Source organism: Parasteatoda tepidariorum, chromosome 5, assembly GCF_982258835.1.
Source record: "Parasteatoda tepidariorum strain Cologne lab strain chromosome 5, Ptep-v5.0, whole genome shotgun sequence".
Taxonomy (NCBI): domain Eukaryota; kingdom Metazoa; phylum Arthropoda; class Arachnida; order Araneae; family Theridiidae; genus Parasteatoda; species Parasteatoda tepidariorum.
The window spans coordinates 21,985,572-22,007,347 of NC_141759.1; the positions used below are offsets into that span (position 1 = coordinate 21,985,572).

General features: G+C 30.5%; 1 long non-coding RNA gene across 1 annotated transcript; it reads right to left on the reverse strand.

Moving 5' to 3' along the window:
• Nucleotides 1-3,436: 3,436 nt before the first annotated feature.
• LOC147808663 (uncharacterized) lies at nt 3,437-21,265 on the reverse strand. Its single transcript, XR_015433641.1, has 3 exons — nt 21,003-21,265; nt 16,141-16,158; nt 3,437-3,532 (listed from the first exon to the last, which is right to left on the reverse strand). It is a non-coding gene; the product is annotated as an uncharacterized LOC147808663 (long non-coding RNA).
• Between the last annotated feature and the right edge of the window lie 511 nt (nt 21,266-21,776).

Consider the following 21,776-nt stretch of genomic DNA (forward strand, 5'->3'; position numbering starts at 1 on the left):
AGATACCCTTTTAATTCAAGTTCTATTTATTTTATATACAGTTTTATACATCATTTAGAAGAATGCTATTTTACGTAGCAAAATACAAACATTTGAGCGAATTCGGTCATCACCTCCTACATCAAAAAGCCTCCAAACGGTCTTTTATAAGTAGTCAGAGCAGACTATTTAAAAGGTGAACCAGTTGTGCGCATGACCCCAAAACCTTTTATAAAAGTAATTGAGAGAAATTTATCATATATATTTGATAATTGAATCTGTAGTGGTTGACAAGTGAATAAGGCAAACCAATAATATTCATAAATAATAAAAATTTTTAATCATATGTTTTCTACCACTTTCTTTATTTTAACAAGATTTTATATTAAATGACTCGTTCGGAAAGTGGAAATCCTTCTTATTGGTTTGATCAGACTACCGATAAAAAACCGTATGAAGGATTTTGGTCGAATAATACCTATGAAAAATTGAACTTTACAAAGGCAGTATTTTTAAAAGTTCATTTCTTAGGAAAAAGATTTCTCTTAAAAAGGTCTAATGATCTAGCAACATACGCGAAAAAGTAAAATTAGCATTACGGAATCCAAACTCTGGATTATTCTCCTGACCAAACGATTGAGACCACATTTATCAGATTGCGGCTGCCACTTAAATTTTGTGGATCAGAAGTTCAAATCTGTTAAAAAAAAAGGGTATGTTTATTCAGAGAAAATATGTTTTCGTGTCTGATATCGCATGTCAAAACATTGTCTGCACTTATTATTTAGGATATTTGAAGTTGCCATCTTGAACCATTAAGATCGAGTCCTAGAACATGAAGATCCGATAGTTAAAATCATAAGTTATTCAGGGTGGTTCGCTGTTTTTACATACTGTACATCTACGTGTTTTTTTAAAAATCATTTGCGTAAAATCTTTATACCCCATTCAGACCAAGTGAAAGGAGAACGAAGATTTTTTCCGAGGCCTCCTCACTATGTAAATATACTTAGTTACTAATATGAGTTACTATAGACCGCTTAGTTGTACTAATATGAGTAGTAATGCAAGAGAGTGTCGAGTTGTAATCATGTCCATGTGATCTTGAACAACTGGAGTCAAAAAGAAACGTAACTCTGGGCCTTGAAGGGAGAATCGCGTCATCAGGTTCCTGATGAGGTTAATTAGCAATGCATCATTAAAAGTCACAAATGAGTGCTTTTTCTCTATTTTTCTCAATAAATACAGAAACATTTAGAAACTGCTTTTTTTCTATCCCCATCAATGTACTCACGTGAAATCAAATTTTTCAAAGTAAGACTTTTTAAAATTTAATAACTCAGAAGCTATTCGATCGATTTCGTTCAAATACTAAATTTCAGCATTTAAAGTTGAAATCTCAAAAATGATGACTTCAAAAGCTTGTCGCGAAATAATTAAATATTTAATAAAAAATAATAAATTATTATATTTCTTTTATAAAGTGGGTGTGGATAAACTAATTTTATAACTGAAGAGCTTTGTGGGTAAACCAGGTAAGTGAAAGGAAAAAAAAATTATATTACATTAAACCTACCCTTACCACTTTATTTGTTTTTCCGAATTTATAAATATACCTGGAAATTTCAACTCCAATGCTGTTTGCTATTGAGTAATCAAAAATACTTACAACATGCTTCAAACGAGATCAAGTTATAGCAAGATGAATGTTGTCATCCGATTTTTTTGCAGTAAATAAGCTCTTTTTTTTCCATGACAATAATACATTTTTTAATAAAATTATCTTTTCATAAAATTAAAAGTGGAAAATTTACCTCTAACCTTTTATTAAACTTGGACAATAGAAACAAAAGTCGAAATTGCTTATTTTCACCCAGTCGGATACCTCAATGCTTGATGATACAGTGAAACCTCCAGTAAGGACCACCTTCATGTTGCTGCCACCTCTATTTAAAACCACTTTTGGAAGGCAAGCAATTTTTCTCCATTGATTTTGTGTTTGTGTAAAATCCTTAGCAGAAACCATTAACCCATTTTATGCCATTTAGCATTTACAAGGAGCAAAATGATATCGTTATTAGTAACAATTGTTTCCAGAGCATTGCCATTCCATTTTATGGCACATGTTACTGTATCCTTGCTGAATGCAATATCGTAGGAATCATGATGTTTTCTTTTTTTTCTTCATATTTGTGTAGTCACCCAATATACAACCACCTATGAGATTTTCGCGAGCTGTGCCAGATGCAAAGAAACCCTTTTCTTTCAAAATTTCAAATAAACTATAGGAAGGTAAAATTTATCAAAACTTAAATTTATCCATCTCAGGTATTGAAACAACGCTAAGTAACTTCAGAACAATGCATGTTACTTATGGCATATCTTGTCGAACATTGTTAGCCTGAGCACAATAAAACTCTGATAAAAATAAAACTAATAAAACTCTGAATATACAATAAAACTTTGAAAACTTGCATAAAAAGTGGGTTTTTAAATTTCGCCTATTTCTCATGGATTCGGCCAAACGCACCATTAAATTTGAATGAAAAAATTTACATTTTTTTCTGGTGTTTGTTTTATTTCAATTTTATTTTCAGAACTTACGACTTTAACCCATTATAAAAAACATATAATAAATCTCAAGTGGAATAATTATACAGTTTAAAAAAATGGACTTTTTCAATAACCGTTTGAAGTTCGAAAATTTGCGCGTTTTGAAAATTTCTCAACAGAAATTATTTACTCAAAATGAATTACAAATATTTCATAGATGCCTTTAGAACCCTTTAAAACAACATAAAAAGTAAAACTATTGAAAAATATTCGCCACGGTGTTAATAAAATCAAAACAAAAAATTTAGCAAAACAAATAAGTAGATTAAAATGTATTTAAAATATTTGTGTGAAGCTCTTATTTAGAAAGCTCTTATAAACGATACAAGTTCATGCCATAGTCAAACTGCACTAAAGACGATGCCATCATTGATTTACTTTTAGAGTTGAAAGTAAAATTAAAAAAAGAAGTAATTTTAGAAAAGCAAGCATCATCTCACCTTTCAAGGCAAACTAATTTTTATTATATAAAATTAAATGCAACTGTAAACCAAAAACATAATTGTTTATTTATCTAAAATAGCTTTATCATTATTTTAAATAAATAAACAATTCCGTTTTTAGTTTACGTTTGCATTTAATTGGTACATTTGTTTTTACACAATTACGTATATCACTTGTGATAATTTTTATAGATTTTAAATTTTATTCATAGAACCGTCTTCCTATTACGCCAACAGAAGTGGCACGTTCGCCCCAAAAAAATGACACTGAATAAAATTAAAATCCTTTGCGAAAAATCATGTACCTTCTATAACAAATTTGAAGTCAATGGAGGTAATCTCTAAGAACGACTAACCTCCATCAACAACTATTTTACTGTGGAACGGAGAGTGGTCTCTCCCGAAAGGTTTCACTGTACCTAGATCATTATAAACATAAACCATTACAATACTTTAAAAAATAAAATAAGCATACATACCACCACTACCTTGATCATCTATTAAGACGAAGAAGAAAAACATTGTAAAAATTTAAATAAAACTAAATGCTTTACACAGCGATAAGTATCAGAATTTACTTTTCTTAGTAGAAACTTCGTTATTACGAGCATTTCTTCTTTTAAAATTATTTTTTTTAATTACAGAACGAACATTAAAGTCAATAAAAACAGTAAAAATGTATTACAATGGTAATGACCACAATAAAAAAATTAATGTTTTGAAATTGAGCCAGAAAATTGAAAGTACAAGGTTCGTACTGTTCTTAAAACAGTGTTTCCCTAACTTATGATTTTTGTGTACCCTTTCTAAATTTTTCGTAACCCTGTGTACCACTAATACAAAAATGAATGCATTTTTTACAATAAAAAATTTCACAAAAGTTAAAAATCACAACTAGCTACTGACACCACTAATTATTAACTGTTAACTCAGCAAAAAACAGCCAATAGAAAAATATGTAATCGTAAATTTTCATGGCTAGCTTTGTTTTTAAATAAAAAATTTTTAAATTTTTGTTTGTTGCAAAATATTTCGCATAAGAACGCGTACTCCCGCTAAACTGTTGTCGTACCCCTGGGGGTACGCGTACCACGATTTGGGAAACACTGTCTTAAAAGATTTAAAATGCTCTTGCACAACTAAGTAAATAAGGTGCATTTTAGCATTTTTTAAATTCATTCTCTCAATATTTCTAAATTATTTAAACGCGAAATCTAATGTTTTTGATACTTCATTATAACACTTTGCACTCCAATGTCGTCTCCGAGGCACTTTTAACAGTCACCACTCTTAAATTAAAAATAGATGTTTCTTAAAAATTAGCAACCACTCTAAAGATATAGTTCTATCATCTACTATACCTACAATAATATGATATTTATATTTGAACCATACCGGAACATTTCGTGAAAAAACTCAAGCAATGCCAGAATAGGATACTAACCCAGATACCAAAAATCACCGTTGCCAGATGGTTCATCAGAAATACAAATGCCCACAAAGATCCCGATCTTATCAGAACATATTTACAAATTAAATGCAGATTTCTATGACAAGGCGATAAAATGCAATGCAGTGAACTTCAACCAGATATTCAATTTTGAAAATTACAAAAAAGATATAAAATTAAGACCAATAGACGCCTCATATCACAATTATCAAAATAAATAATTAATCACACCATCTATGGCATCAAATTCAACGACAATACTGAAAACTTGATCAAGCGTTTCCCCACGTTGACCATCAATCTACATTCGAAGCCACACATAGCAAGCCTGCTTTTTACAATTTTCATTATTATTATTTACTCAAGCAAGGTGCTTGAATTCCGCTAACAGCCACCACATAGACTGCTGACCTTAAAATTCCTACCACAATTATCAAAATAAACAAGATGGATGACAAAATGGAGGGCTTTTTGCAAAATAATTCCTAAAGTGGTAGACATTTAAAAACCAACGCTTACAGAATTTTTGGTAATGTTGACAACACTGTGAAAATCTCATCACGAGAAAGCTAGAAATAAGAGGCCTTGCATATGAAATTTTGAATAATTTACAGGCAATGGTGTAGGAAATAAGTTCAAAAAAATAAAAAGTAATATGTTTAAACCCAAACTTAGGTGCCGATAAAATAAAGTTCTACAAAAACCGTAGAAAATTGGCAGCTGTTACTTGGTTGTGCTGTTACGTTAAGTACACGGTGTGGTAGTAAATTTTTTGGTATGTAAAGTGGAATTTGTCTTCGAGGTTTGTTTTATTTTTTATGCTTTCTTCAAACAGAGATGCCAACTTGCTCCGGATATATACGAGGGTTGTAAATTAAATAGTGGCAACTTAACCTTTAAACTCACAGAAGGACGGGCATGCGCAAATTAGATATGGGAGCTGTGAGGTGGGGCTGTTGTCAATGTGTAGAGTGCAAAAAAAGTCGATTAGCTTAGAAGGGTAGTTGTTGTGTGGCGTTAAAGTGAGGAGTTTCGTTTCCATCGCTCTAAAGCATGTTTTCAAAAGGTGATCAGTGGTCGTGGCTTACAATCGAGGTTGCCCGTGGCAAAAATGCAACAGAATGCTATCGAGGATTAGTGGAAGCCTTTGGAGCAAATGCTTTATCATATAGGACAGTAGCACGATGGATTCAAGCATCTCGTCTTTTTTCGTCATTAAGCCTTTTCACAACATGCTTTAGAGCGATGGAAACGAAACTCCTCACTTTAACGCCACGCAACAACTACCCTTCTAAGCAAATCGACTGTTTTTTGCACTCTACACATCGACAACAGCGCCACCTCACCGTACCCATACCCTATTTACGCATGCGCGCCCTTTTGTGAGTTTCAAGTTTAAGTTGCCACTATTTAATTTACAACCCTCGTATTTTAAAGTTTTATTTAATTAATAGTGATTCTTGATTGAATAAATTCAATTTAGTAGATTTTTATCCACCACTATTTATAAATTATTTGTAGGCTTATAAGATTCACCACTTTATACTTATGTCATGATATACCTTTTAAAAAGCAAGCAAAAATAGTCAAATATTTGAAAAATTTACTTTGTTGTTATTTACCGTTATTTTTTAAAATTATTTTGGTGTGTCAGGAGCATTTGGCATCTCTGCTTCAAAGCATTATTTTGTGTACAAACAGAAATTTTTATCTTGTAGACATTTATCCAAAATCAATTCTGAAAGTTTGCAAATTTTTCCTGGCGAATCCTAATTTTTCTTAGTGGTATGAGCCTAGTGGCAAAGGCTGTGTATTAATACTTGAAGGCCTAATTTGAATAATGGTTTTCTTTGTTCATTTTGAAATCATACCATAGCAGAGATGCCAACTTGCTCCGGACAGCAAATATATATTTCAAAGTGGTAGTTTATCAATTGTGATTCTTGGTTTAATAAATTCAATTTAGTAGATTTTCATCCACCACTATTTCTAAATAATTCGTAGGCTTATATAATTCACCACTTTTATGGTACTTATGTCGTGCTAAACCTTTTAAATGACAAGCAAAACTAGTCAAATTTTTGCAAACTTGACTTTGTAGTTATTTACCGTTTTTTTAATTATTGTGGCGTGTCCGGAGTAGTTGGCATCTCTGCCATAGAGGGACCCCAACGTTCTAAATTTTGTGGGTAATTTTCTTCCAGTGGTAGCATATCTTTATGTTTTGAAACACGATCCTTTGCTTAATATATCAAATTTAAAGTTATTTTCTACTACCACAACTTAAGGTTGATCGAAAGCCATTTTGTTTCAATTCTATCTCTTGTAAAGCTTTTGAAATGTTGGCAATATTCAAAAAAAAATCTGAAAATATTTGTTTTTTATTGACAAAAGCAAAGTTTGTAATTTTTAAAAAGCGATTGGTGGTACATAATACATTTGAGGTTTATAAGAAATAGTTCTTTCCTATAGGTGTGAACCAAAGCAGAACTTTTTGAAGTAAATAAAATATATCTTCAACATTTTGAAGTATTTACAAGCAAAAATCATAATTTGATCTCTCTATCTATCTCTCTATTTATCTATCTATACATATATATATATATATATATATATATATATATATATATATATATATATATATATATATATATATATATATATATATATATATATATAAGATGCCCATAAGCATAATTAGACATTAAATCAATCATATCTACAAATTTTTTTAAATTATTGATTCGATGTGACATTTTATAAATTTTTTTCGAAATTTTATACTTATTTACTACACCAAAACGCTAATGTTGCTACCAGTAAGATTACAATTTCGAGTATATATATATGTTTAAATTGGTATACATGTAGTGGTAGACAATATTCTCTTAACTTCAATTTATTAATATGATAATATATTTTTTTTTCTACCAGGAGAAAAAACATTTCCTGAAAATCTGCCACGTTAAATATTGCCAGAAAATAGAATACCAGGTCTACAAGTATGATTTGAGCTTTGCAGAGATGCAAACAACTCCGGATACCACAAAATATTCGGTAAAAAAACCACGATTTTCGGTTCAATTCGCAAATATCTTACACGTATGCCTGCCAACTACTTCGCTCTTTGCAGAATATTTTACAGAGTGGTAGGCGTTTAAAATAAGAGCTTTCCGAATTTTTGGTAATTTTGCTAACATTTTAAAAGTCTACCCACTGCAGAGCGGGGAAAAAGTGGCTCAGCAAACGAACTTTTAAATTATTTATATGTAGTGGTTTGGGAAAATAAGTTTAACTAAATAAAAACAATAATTATAGCTGCAACTAGGGTAAAATTTTGCATAATGTGAAGAAAATTGTCAGTTTTGCTTGCTTCAACTCGTATTATTAGCAAAAATGTGGCGAAACCCATCAGCCTTTGATTTATTTACAAGTAGTAGTGAGTAAAACCATCACCTCCTACATAAGAAAGCCTCCACACGGTTTCTTATAAGTAGTCTGCGCAGATTATTTAAAAAGCGAACCACTTGTGCGCAAGAACCCATATTCTATTTTAAAAGCACTTGAGAGAAATTTAACATATATATTTGAGAGTTGAATCTGTTGTGGTTGACAAGTAATTAAAACAAACCAATAATATTCATAATTTAAAAAATTTTTTAGACACATATTTGCTACCATATTCTATTTTTTAATAGATTTCATATTAAATGGTTCTTTCACTAATAGGTTTATCTTCATAGTGGTCTGATCGGACCACCTACAAAAAACCCGTGTGGAGGCTTTCAGTTATAGGAGGCGATGGTAAAACCCCTTTATACCGAGTTTATTAGGCCTAGAATAATGGATTCAAAGACTACCATTCGACGATATTTATTCGCAGTCCGGAACAAGTTGGTATATCTGATTTTACGCCATTTTTTTCCTGTTATGACAGTCACAGAAATAAAAAACGGTCTCTATAATAAGCAAATAGTTTAGCAAATATGCACCACTTTTTAATTTAAAAAAAAATTGTATTTAAATTAAAAACAAATTGCTTGCACGAGCCAACGCATTATAATAATAAAAAAAAAACGATTTAGCTTACAATTAGGGTTATCCAAATTCTTCATATTCTCACCCGACACAGCACCTTAAATATAACTTAAATGAATTTTGCCTTTAAATATGGCACAAAAACTGCCAACTTTTACGTTTTTTGCGAAAAACTTTTTCCTTGTAGGTAAAGGGACAAAAGGAAGGTATTGTAACAATACAGAAATCTTTTTTTGTTAACCATTATCTATATATATGTATGTTAAGGCCATGGAATTGAACATAACCATAAACGCCGCTAGATGGCGATAACTGATCACTAGACAATATTGTAATAAACGAGAAGACAATGACGATCTGGTAACGAGATTATTACGATGTATATGTAACGAGCTGTAATGCACTATGTTGATGTTTGAAGAGAAGAGACGTTCTTCTATGTTCGCTATATTCTATAATTGTTGTGTTTGTCCTAACTAATTTACTTTTGTTAAATTAAATATTTAGTTATCAAGTGCATGCATTTATTTACCACTCCATACTAACAAATGGGGGCTCAGACAACAGAGTAATTACTCTCCCCTAGACTGTGAACCGAAAGCGATGTTCGAATTGGAGATATTCGAAATTATCTTCAAAAAATAATAATAACTGTATTAAATATCAGCAAAAGAGAGCTGATTATTTGAAGTGAAAAAGAAAAGACGACAACAAACCGGTGAGTTTGTTCAGATTTCTTCTATTTTTAATTTTTAAATGGTCATCATGATTACTTTGAATGAGATACCTATTATAAAAAACTTTCTTAAAACTGCACCTTCATATACTGTGAAATTACTATTTAAATGTATTTTTGATGAAGAATATGATAGAAATTCAAGGAAAAAATTACGTGTTTTTTCGGGATTTTCCCCTCGAACTGACATTGTTAAAAGAAAAGATAAAGTATTACAAGAATTAAATTCATCGCAATTAATCATTGTTTGCAATAGTTTAGGAATAGAGTGTACCGGTACTGCTCCGGAATTATGCGAAAATATTTTTGCTAATTTAAACAATTTGGAAACACTTAAAAATTCCATCTCTGAGTCATTAACTGAGGATGAATATGAAACCGAAATTGAAGCTTCAACTAACCTTGAGAATTATAAATTAGCGTCTTCGATTGATTCTACTTCCGCGTTCACAAAAGATGAAAATTATTCAATCATGCGAGAACTTATTTTGACGATGAGGCAATTTAACGGTACCGACAACTATTTCATCCAATCTTTTTTTACCAGCTGTGAAGAAAATTTTACTTTTGTAAGAAACATTACGGATGCACAAAAAATAATATGTGTTAAGCGTTTGCTGAAGGGATCCGCTTTAACATTCCTCCATACTTTAAAAAATATTTTCTCATATTCTGAATTAAAGAACACTTTATTCAAAGAATTTTCGGATCAATTAAGTTCTTTTGAAGTACATAAAGAAATGCAGAATCGAAAATTGCGTAATAGGGAAATTTTGTTTGAATATTTTTTAGCGATGCGCGAAATCGCCTCTAAAAGTAATTTTACGACAGACGAACAATCAATTATTGAACATACTATTAAAGGTATACCGGATTCTAATCAAAACAAAATTATTTTGTATCAATGTAAGACTATCTCGGAATTTAAAGATAGGCTTAAAATTTTTGAAAAAATATTTAATTCCAGAAATAAGTCTTCATCGAATTCGCACAATATTGACGATAGACGTACACATGCACGAATAAATAATAGGCCACCAAATCAAAAGTATGTTCCCAATTATGATAATAAATTTACAAACAAAGATGAACATTATACTGTTGGTGATAACAATGTATCACGTATACGTTGCTATAATTGTGGCTTGTTTAATCATAAATCCAGTGATTGTTTTCATAAAAATAAAGGTATAAAATGTTTTAATTGTAATGAGTTTGGACATAAAAGTTCACAATGCTCCAATCCTAAGATCGAAACTAAAAATGAAATGATTAATGAACTTAATTCCCCCATTTAAAGAAGGATATGCATAAAATTGTAAAAATTAATGGCCATTGTTTTGATTTTCTTTTTGATACAGGCTGTTCTGTAACTTTAATACGTGAAACTATTTACAAAACTATTGGGCAACCTAAATTCAGCTCAGCGAAAATAACACTGACTGGTTTTGGCAAGGGTCAAATCCAACCCCTTGGCTCCTTTAAATCTACCCTACCGATACTAAATTCCAACCAGATGTATGGGTGGTAAATAATTCAAATATGAATTTGGATGTTATTGTAGGAACTGATGTTTTGAAACAGGGTGAATTTAAAATAAGTGCTAATGGTATTGAATTATTACCTAAACAGGAATCAAACTTCATTAATTTCATTGATGTTACTGAGTCAGATAACTCTTTTCCCTTTCAACATATTTCAAACGAATTCCGAGCACAAATACTTGAACTTTTACAAAATTATAAGCCCCAGAAAACCGAAAATACTGATATTAAGCTAAAGATAGTATTAAATGATGATATACCAGTAGTAAGTAAATCGCGTCGTTTTTCACTCGCTGAGACAACAGAAATTAACGATCAAATTAAGAAATGGTTAGACGACAATATTATTAGACCCAGTTGGTCGGATTATGCACCACCTATTGTATTAGTTAAAAAGACAAATGGCTCTACTCGCTTGTGTGTTGATTATCGTAACCTAAATAAAAAAATAATTAAAGACTGTTTTCCTTTACCCTTTGTTGAGGATGTTATTGATAGACTTCATTCAGCCAGCATATTCTCCTCACTTGACCTCCGAAATGGTTTCTTTCACGTCCCGATAGATGAAAATAGTAAGACATTTACAGCTTTTATAACTGATCAAGGTCTTTATGAGTTTAATGTTACACCTTTTGAACTCTGTTTGTCCCCCGCTGTTTTTCAACGTTATGTTTATTATGTTTTCAGAGAATTAATAAACGATGGTACTATTTGTATTTATATGGATGATATAATTATCCCTTCAAATAATTATCAGGAAGGTATTGCTAAATTACAACGCGTTTTAGAAGTTGCTTCAAAATTCGGCCTCGAAATTAATTTTAGTAAGTGCCAATTTTTGCAAACTAGAATAGAATTTCTTGGATATTTAATGGAGAATGGAACAATTAAACCATCCCCAGATAAAATTAAAGCTGTAAAAAAAACCAAAATCAGTAAAAAATATCCAACAATTTTTAGGTCTTACCGGATATTTTCGTAAGTTCATTAAGTCTTATTCAATATTAGCTAAGCCACTTAGTGATTTATTACGTAAGGAAAATAATTTTTCGTTTAAAAACGAACACAGAGTTGCTTTTAACCATACCCTCCAACTGCTACGGAATTTCCGTAGTTTCAGAAATCTTCTTTTCAGACGGTAGCAAAATTAATGTCTTAATATTTCAAAAAAATTAATTTTAGCTTAACTTGTCCACTATTACTTATAAAAGTGCAGGCCATATGGCTAGATTCTTAAGTTCTGATAAAAGTTTTATGAGAGATCCATTTGCTTTAAAAATTTCTACTTTGGTTCGCTACCACTAGAAAGAATTATTTCCAAAATCTTCATAAGTTGGAGGGTATGCTTTTAACCAATTAAAAGATGCTTTGTCATCTGATCCCGTTTTACATATTTTTAATCCAAATGCAAAATTACAACTACACACAGATGCTAGTAAGTAAGGTTACGGTGCCATATTACTTCAGGAATCAGATAGGGGTCAATACCATCCAATTTATTATATGAGCAAGAAAACACTACCCCACGAGGAAAAGTATTCAAGCTATGAACTAGAGGTATTAGCCGTAATTGAATCTCTTAAAAAATTTCGTTATTTTTTGCACGGTACCCAATTTAAGATATTTGCAGACTGTTCCGCATTTCAACAAACGATGAACAAAAAAGACATAACGCCTAAGTTTGCTAGATGGGCTATTTTCTTATCTCAATTTAATTATGAAATTGTTCATAGGCCCAGTAATCAAATGAAACACGTTGATGCGTTGAGTCGGCAACCAGTAATGATCATTACATACGATGAACTTACCCTTAAAATTAAGAACGCTCAGGCTAATGACGAATATATCTCAACAATAAAACAACTTTTATTAAACGATAAAGCTAATGATTTTAAAATGCGTAACGATGTTTTGCTTAAAGTCATAGATGGTAAGGAATTGTTAGTGATCCCAACAGCAATGCAAACAGAAATTATAAAGCAAGCACATGAAAAAGGTCAATTTGTCACTGCCAAAACTGTGCAAATTCTCCAACTAGATTATTATTTCCCTAAACTCACAAATAAAGTGCAAAGTGTGATAGAAAACTGTGTTCAATGCATACTAGTAAATAAAAAACGTGGTAAAGGTGAAGGATTTTTGAATCCAATTCCGAAAGGTGATACGCCTCTTCACACATATCATGCTGATTTTTAGGTCCTCTTCCGTCTACCAATAAAAACTATAAATATTTATTCACAGTAATTGATGCGTTTTCGAAATTCACATGGATATACCCAGTAAAATCAACTTCAACAACTGATGCTTTAAAAAATCTAGAATTACAGAAAAGTAGATTTGACAACCCATCGCGAATAATAACAGATTGAGGAACTGCCTTTACAGCAAATAATTTCGAAGATTATTGCAAAAATGAATCAATTGAGCGCATAAAAATTACCTCGTAGCAATGGCCAAATCGAACGAATGCACGCTACTCTCATTCCAGTTCTAAGTAAACTCTTAATATCAGAACCAGAAAAATGGTACAAACATGTTGCAAATCTCCAACGAATTATAAATAGTACAGTAAGTGTCTCCACTAACTATTCTCCATTCGAATTACTTTCTGGTACTAAGATGAAATCAAAAGATGATGCCAAAATTCTCCAAATTTTAAATGACGAACATGTGGAAACCCTTAACCATGAACGTGACCAAATCCGGCAAGTTGCGAAGCAAAACATCCAAAAAATTCAAAAATTGAGCAAATCTCAATATGATAAAAAGTGCAAAAAGCCTAACACATACAAGGAAGGAGATCTTGTTGCAATACAAAGAACACAATTTGGCACAGGTCTTAAACTACGACCAAAGTTCTTCGGACCTTACCGAATCAAGTCTGTCAAACTACATGATAGATATGAGGTGGAAAAAATTGGACAACATGATGGTCCACACTTCACTGCAACAGCAGCAGACTTTGTGAAAAAGTGGCAAACAGATGAAGAGTGATTTTTTTTCTCTTCAAAATTCTGATTAAACTAATTGTGACAAAACTTTGAACTGATTATGACAACCAATCCCGAAAGTGTCACTTTTTTTTTTTTAAAGATCAAACGCGAAGCAAAAGGCAACGACGAGTTCAAATGACCAACGACGAATTTTGAGGTCTTTTCTATGCACTTTTCTTTCCATTTGTTTTTTGTATTTTTCAGGTTCTCAGGACGTCTGACGAATCAACGATGTCTGAAAATGAACGAGCTCTTTATAATTTTTCTGAATGGGGATATAGCCGAGGACGGCTCCAATTGAGGATGGCCGAGATGTTAAGGCCATGGAATTGAACATAACCATAAACGCCGCTAGATGGCGATAACTGATCACCAGACAATATTGTAATAAACGAAAAGACAATGACGATCTGGTAACGAGATTATTACGATGTATATGTAACGAGTTGTAATGTACGATGTTGATGTTTGAAGAGAAGAGACGTTCTTCTATGTTCGCTATATTCTATAATTGTTGTGTTTGTCCTAACTGATTTACTTTTGTTAAATTAAATATTTAGTTATCAAGTACATGTATTTATTTACCACTCCATACTAACATGTATATATATATATATATCGATACAAATTCCGCATCCGACTTGCACTGACCACAGTGCTGACAGGAAATATACTCAGTGGTAGACGGATCATGGGTTAGAGTCCCCTTGCTCTCAGGCTAACCGTGAGAGGTCCTCGTGGTCTTCCTCTCCATGTAACAGGTTAGTTCCATCAAAAAATTCTCCTCAAAGACAAATTTGTCCCAATACGTGAACCAGGAGTTCCGTTGTCTTCTGGATTAGGTTCAAAATTACAAAGCTACGGAGTTGAACATTGGAAGTCGTAAACCCAAAAATTGGGTCTACTGTTCAACGACAGTTATATAAAAGTACTAATACTTAATAGTTGCTTCTGAAAGTGTCAGCAATAAGCAAATTTGGCGTAATTAAGTTATTTCGAAGCATATTTATACTGCAAAATAATATACAATAAATATTAAATATAAATTTTGATGAAAATATAAATTTTGAGAAAAAATGAATCAACTAATTATAGAAAATCGAAGAAGAAAATGATAATAAATCAAAATTTGAACAAAATCACAACTGAACTGATCATGGTCGGAGAAATGAACTGTCAGCGAAGTGATCGTGTCGTCGATGTGAGTTGTCGGCAAAGTGATCACGTCCGTTATGTTGTTGTTAATTCATATGCCACTTGCCAATATCAGCAAACCTGCTTGGTAACACCAAGTGAATTTAAGGCAAATTGTGCTTTTCTTATTTTTCAGTGGCGCCATCTATGTCCAAGAATACGACTTCAGCCACACGCGCCTCACAACCCGTTTAAATGTGGACCCATCCATTCCTTCATTTACAAGTTGTAACTTTGACCCTAACCAGAGAACCATCCATCTCCAATTCGTAACCTCAAGAGCTATGATTTGTATGAGAACATGGAGGATTTTGTGACCCGGCAGATTTTGCGTCCACCAGTAACCATTTACTATGCGTGGTGTCGTCCGTTGGCAGGGATCGAAACCACGACATCTTGGACATGAGCCTAATAGGTGATTTGAATACGGCCCTTTAAATGTCCATGGTAAACTATTCTACCGTTTTTAATTTAGGATGCCATTTTTTTATTATCTTGAGCTCTGCTGACGTACTTTTGAATAAAAATGTTGACCATGTGCCATTTTTAATGAAAAAAAATTTAATTTTTCATTTTGTACTTTGTAGAATTTATAAAATTAGTTTTAAGACATTTACTGGGTGGTGATAAACATACTTACCACCATAGAAAAAAAAAAGGCGGTAAAATTCAAGCTAATTTTACCAAAAAATCTAAATTATTATTATCTTGTTTTAGTATTTTAACTCCAGAAATGTTTAAATATAACTTAATTAGAAATAACTGGACAGAAAAGGAATAAACGAAAGCTCGCAAAAATCAAAAATTGGTATCAATTTACGTTTACTAAAAAGCAATTGATTCAATTTAATTTAAAGCTAACAAACATTTAGGTTTCAGATTTCTCTTTATTTTGGATATTGTTTGCATTCTTAAAATTAATTATTATTACTTAAATTTTAAAAATGTCGCAGAAATTAAGATATTTTGTTTCGCTGAAAAAAAAAATTACACAAGTCGTCTACCAGTCTTTTATTTTTAATAGGACGCTGCGAACACTGTTATAGATGAGAATTATTAGTGAGAAGGAAAATAATTCTGATATCAGTTTATAAGTGTCTCTTCAGAATTCATTATTTAAATATTCCAGAGAATGTAATATTGTACTTACCGCACAAGACGACGCCAACTGAAAATTAGACAAAAAAAATTATTATTACGTAGTTCAATTTTTTACAGAGTTTATTTAATATTCATGAAGACTTTAGATTAGCAGTACCAAAATATTTTTCGTGGAACCCTAGGGTTCTGTGAAAGAGTAAAAAAAAAATTCCGAGAGTAAGGCCTTTTTTAAAAAGCTTTTTTTTTTTAAAAGCATTTTCGAAACCGGTAATTATATTTAAGCCAAATTATGGTTTACTTCGAATTAGAAACTTATACGTTATTATACTTCTTTATCAAAGAATTAAGCTATTTTGATTTGAAAAGCGTAATAGGAAGCACAAATGAAATATTTAATAAATGTTTTTCCCTAATTTGATCAATATATCAATTTTAGAAATTTTATATATATATTTTTTGAAATAACGCCATTTCTATTTCATTGGCATTTTACTTGGAATAATTCCATAACGGCAACCGTAAGGTACAATAAATTATGAATTACGGTTTGATTTAAATATAATCAGAGGTCTCAGAACTTACAATTGATTTTAAAAGTACCTACTCTCGGAACCAATTTAACTCTTTCACGGAATCCTAGTGGTCCGCAGAACAAAAGATAGACAAAATTGTTTTTGATTAATGTTCGTAACAGAATATTTTTCCTAGCACTTTTTGCGTTTTGAACTATTTATTCAAAAAGAAATAAATGCTTTCAAATTGCATCAGGTTTCAAAGGGTTATATAGAGTTAGTATAGAAGTTATTAAAGAAGTTAGTATATAGAGTTAGTATAGAAATGTTTACAATATTTTGTTCTATAACTGCATGTGCAACAGTAAATAAATGTATTTTAAGATAACGAACAATTTTCAAAATGGATGAGAAAAAGGCTGAAAATGTCCTAAGATACCCAGATAAAAGCATACATTGCAGTATTTTAAATAATTGATTATAATATTTTAAATAGAATTCTAAAGCACAGATCGCTGAATAAAGCTGACTACCCTGTATAATTTTTGTAGATATTTTTTGTCCTGAATAACGTAGTAAATATTCGACTTCTTTAAAATTCAAATTCTCATGAAATATACCACCGATTTCGTACAAATTTTGAATTTTGCCACGAAAAGTTACATACTTTAAAATAAAATTATTTGTGTACCTTTATAATTCAAAATTTTTTCGACTGTTATTAAATGAAATAATAAAAAATAACAAATATTTACTAAAATTCATTTTTTTGCATGGAACTTATCTCTGGATAAATGAATTATATAATTGTGTAATTCGCTTTTTAACCCCTTGGGGACGGGTGATTCAGAAAAGCATTCGTACAAAATCAGAATCAAGTTGCAATTAAATAAAAAACGGTAACTTAAATGTAGTCGTTACTAATTTGACAGACTTACTTTGCTTTTATTTTAATTATTGTTAGTTTAATCATATATATAATCAATGTTAATTCAAAGTATAACTAAATAGTTTTATTTTGAACAAAGTAATGGTGAATTAAATAAATCAAAAAATTATAACTCCGCCTACAAATAAACTGCTAACGAAATACTTTGATTACCAGTTTTATCTTCTTACCCTGATTGATACGGTTTTTTGCTGTCACGTATTTGTGACAGTCGGCGCGAAAGGGTTAAAAGTTCTCGAGATATGGAGAAATACGCCGAAAGTAAAACTAACGTTAAGGGCTCCAAATTTTGGATAGATCTGACCAAACTAACAGGACCATCTTTCCCAGGTTGCAGCTTTATTGATTGGGGTATTCAGGGAAAGTACGTTTTTGGATCTGATTTCGTAACATAAAATATCTTCTGCGTAAATTAATTAGCATATTTGAGGTACTTCCACGAGCCATTAAGATTGAGTCCTGAAACGTGAAAATCCGATCATTAGATCAAAAGATATTTAAGGTCTATTTTTTAGGGGGCACTGAGTACTGCAAAGGGTTAACTAACACTTCGTAGACTGACAAGTTGAGACGTATATTTTTTTTCACCTAGAAAAACAGATTGAAAGCAAATCACTGTTTCTATGGTTGCGTTTTCTTTGATTGTTTGCCACGGAAAGGGTTAAAAAAATAATTTCACTTTAAAAATTGAGTATACATTATTCTATACTCCGTTGCAAGTTAACAGTTTAGGATTTAAGCAATCATCAGCGACTGCATATAGTTGCGTTTTATTTTATTTTCAAATTGTACAAATATGCTTTCAAAACAATATAAAAGCTTTTAATAGTTAAACACGTCAGATAGAAATTTAATTTCTGTTATCTTTTACAATATATATTATAGAATTATTATATAAGGTTATAATTTCGTATCCTTACGGGAATCCTAGACTTCCCGGCATAATAAATAAAGAGAACCTTCTTTCTCGAAAAAGAAATAACTATATAACTTTGGAAGAGCATTGGATTTGATTGGACCTCTAAGAAAGACGCGTCTTATGCTGACATGCTCTTAACAAATCTAATACGACATAAAGAATTTTTATTTCACTCTAGAAGAAAATAGTCTGCAAGGAAACAATATTTATTATTCTTTCGCCAGTTTCTTTATACGTGAAGAGAAATGCGCAAGTTTGTCACGATTTTCAGATATCATTTTTTATTAATTCTTAATATTTGTTAATCGATTATTGTGTTGTTAAAATAACTCTTATTTTCATTGATAGGCATGCAAAAAGATAGGCAAGAAAAAAGAAGACGCCATTTCAAGAGTTGGAAATACTGGTTCGCGCTGGGCATCCTATTTGTCATCTCTCCATCGGGAGAATAATAGTTTTTTTCTTAACAGAGCATAATTCCTTTATGAAACTCTGAGTAATGAGCATTATGAAAAATAAATATTTTGAAAGGAAAGTAACAGAGGTGCCACGGGCGACTAAAACTGCAAGGAGTGGAAGATACAAAATTTATTTTTATTCATTTAATTTATTTAATCATTTAATTTGTTTAATCATTCAATCGTACTACCACCATTTCTTACATTAATCATATCTAAGAAAACAACAACATTTGCAAACTGAAATAATTAAGCAGAATAATTTTGCTAATTTCAATCTTCTTTGATGGTTTTAGTCCCATGTTGTTTTGAAGTATTACTATAAAACAACATTTAAATCTTAACACTGAAAAAAATAATTCGAATGCTAATATTTGGAAAAAAGTTTAAATGTTTGCATAGTAAAAAAAATACATAAATGTTTGTATTGTAAAAAAATTATTTTAAGCTGTGTCAGAAATGCCAACTTGCTCCGGACAACGGATAAATATTTTCGAGTGGTAGTTTTTTAATGTGTGATTCTTGGTTTAATAAATTCGATATATTAGGTTTTTATCCACCACTTTTTCTAAACTATTCGAAGACTTGTATGAATCGCCATTAAAAAAGTTAAAGCACGCTAAACCTTTTAAAAATAAGCAAAATTTACCAAATATTTGTACATTTTAGTCAGTAGTTAATTACCAATTTTAAAAATATTTTGACTTGTCCGGAGCAGTTGGCATCTCTGGCTGTGTAAAAGAAAAATAAATTCTTGCTCTGAGATATCATTGTAAAAATACACTGAAATATAAAATCTTAACAATAAGAAAAATAATTGAGTGTTAATACTTGAAAAAATAAATAAATATTAGCATAATAAAAAAATAATTAAATGTTTGCATTATAAAAAAATATTTTAAACTGAAAGAGAAATAAATATTTGTTCATTGTAAAATAACACTAACATATTAAATCTTTGCCTTAGTAAAAGAAAAAATTTCAGCATTATGAAAATTAATTAAATGTTAGATTAATAAAAAATAAATAAATGTTAGCATTGTGAAATAAAAATTCTTTAACTGTATGAAATGGAAATAAATCTTTGTTATGAAACACCATTGCAAAAGAGCACTAAAATGTTAAATCTTAGCATTATGTTGTAGCATTATGAAAAATAAACAATGTTAAACATAACAAAAAATAGTTTGATGTTAGTGTTACGAAAAATATTTTTTTGAATTCTATATTGAGAAATAATTTCTTGTTCTTAACTCTCTTTGTTTAACATCTTTAAAATAACAAAAAATAAACAGAAATTTGGTACACTTTTAAACATTTTGGATCCTATCGAATTAAAATATCGTTTAAACTTGCTGCAACCTTAAAATATTTAATTTGGATTTTTGGTAAAATATTTACATTAATCTTCTTGATTTGTTTTCCTTTTACAAATTTTTGATCATAGAATGTCACTAAAACAATAAAGATCTTCTTAATCAAGATCGACTTAAATCTTCGTGATCCGCCTTCAGTTGCAATTGAAAAATATCAGTCCTTGGAAGTAATATTAAAAAAATGTAAATCTCTGTTGTCCGTTCTAGGAAGTATTAATTGAAAAATTTAAATCTGAGTTGCCCTTCCTAGGATATGATAATAGAAAATCGTAAATCTACGTGAATTGTCCTTAGTTATAATGGTTAAATATGGAACAAAATTTTTAATCCTACTATTAGTTCACACTCTCCCTATATCTTGTTCAAATTTCCAATCATTAATAAAATACTTTTTATTCATCCACTTAAGTTCAAATACGCTTTCTTAACTTGTATTGAATGACACTTGATTTTAATACAGTTTTTTTCAAATATCAATTCATTCCTTAAATAGGAAGAAGCGAAAAACGAAATGGAATTTTCTGATTGGTTAAGCGTGAGTCGTTGCTTTAAATTTTACCATTACGATTAAGTTTATCATATATTTTAAAAATAACATCAGTGATAATTTTTAACCTATTTGAAAGAATGTTATAAAAATAAAGAATGTTATACTCTATTTGAACAAGAAAATAGAGAAACAAATGAACAGACTTACTTAGAAAGTAACAACAAATAAAGATGAGAATCAAACGGTTGTTCATAGTCAGGCTGGAGTGTTTTCTTTTAGAAAACCGGGAAGACAAGTTCTTTTTAAGAAGGAAAATTTTCATATTCCTTATCGTTCAATCATACGTGATTTGCACTTAGAGTGTTAAAACTGTAAGTCGCAAGACAAGTCTTAAGACAAAAATATATGATATCTTTTGATCAATATTTTCTCTATATTCGATAGTCTCACTAAGAAGATTCTCACATGATACAAAATGTATCAATAATTCTCATAGATTGTGTGAATTGTAAGAACAAATTATATGAAAATCGTGATTCTCGGAATTCGTTAGGCGAGAGATAAGATGCATTGTAAAATATATGTATTTGAACTACAAAGCTGTAATATATACTTAGCTGACATATCTTTAGATTTTCCGGGAGGATTTTATTTTTATATTTAAAAATGCAGTGTAATAGTTTCATTATTAATTTAATAAATGTTATTTAATATTTTTTTCACACCATTATATGCAAATATTTAAAACGTATACAGTAAAGACTTTGCCTTTCTTTGTATTTTTATTATTAACAAAGCTACTAACTAACAAGATCCTTGAAGAGAAAATACAACAGTTGTAATGCAGTAATAACCTATCAAGTGAAAAAATTTTTTACTGAAAAGGGCCGGGGAATAACTTCCTTAATAAGTGAATAAATTTGATTCAATATTTTTTGCACATTATTAAGTGTAAATATTTAAAACAGAAGCTGTAAGGAA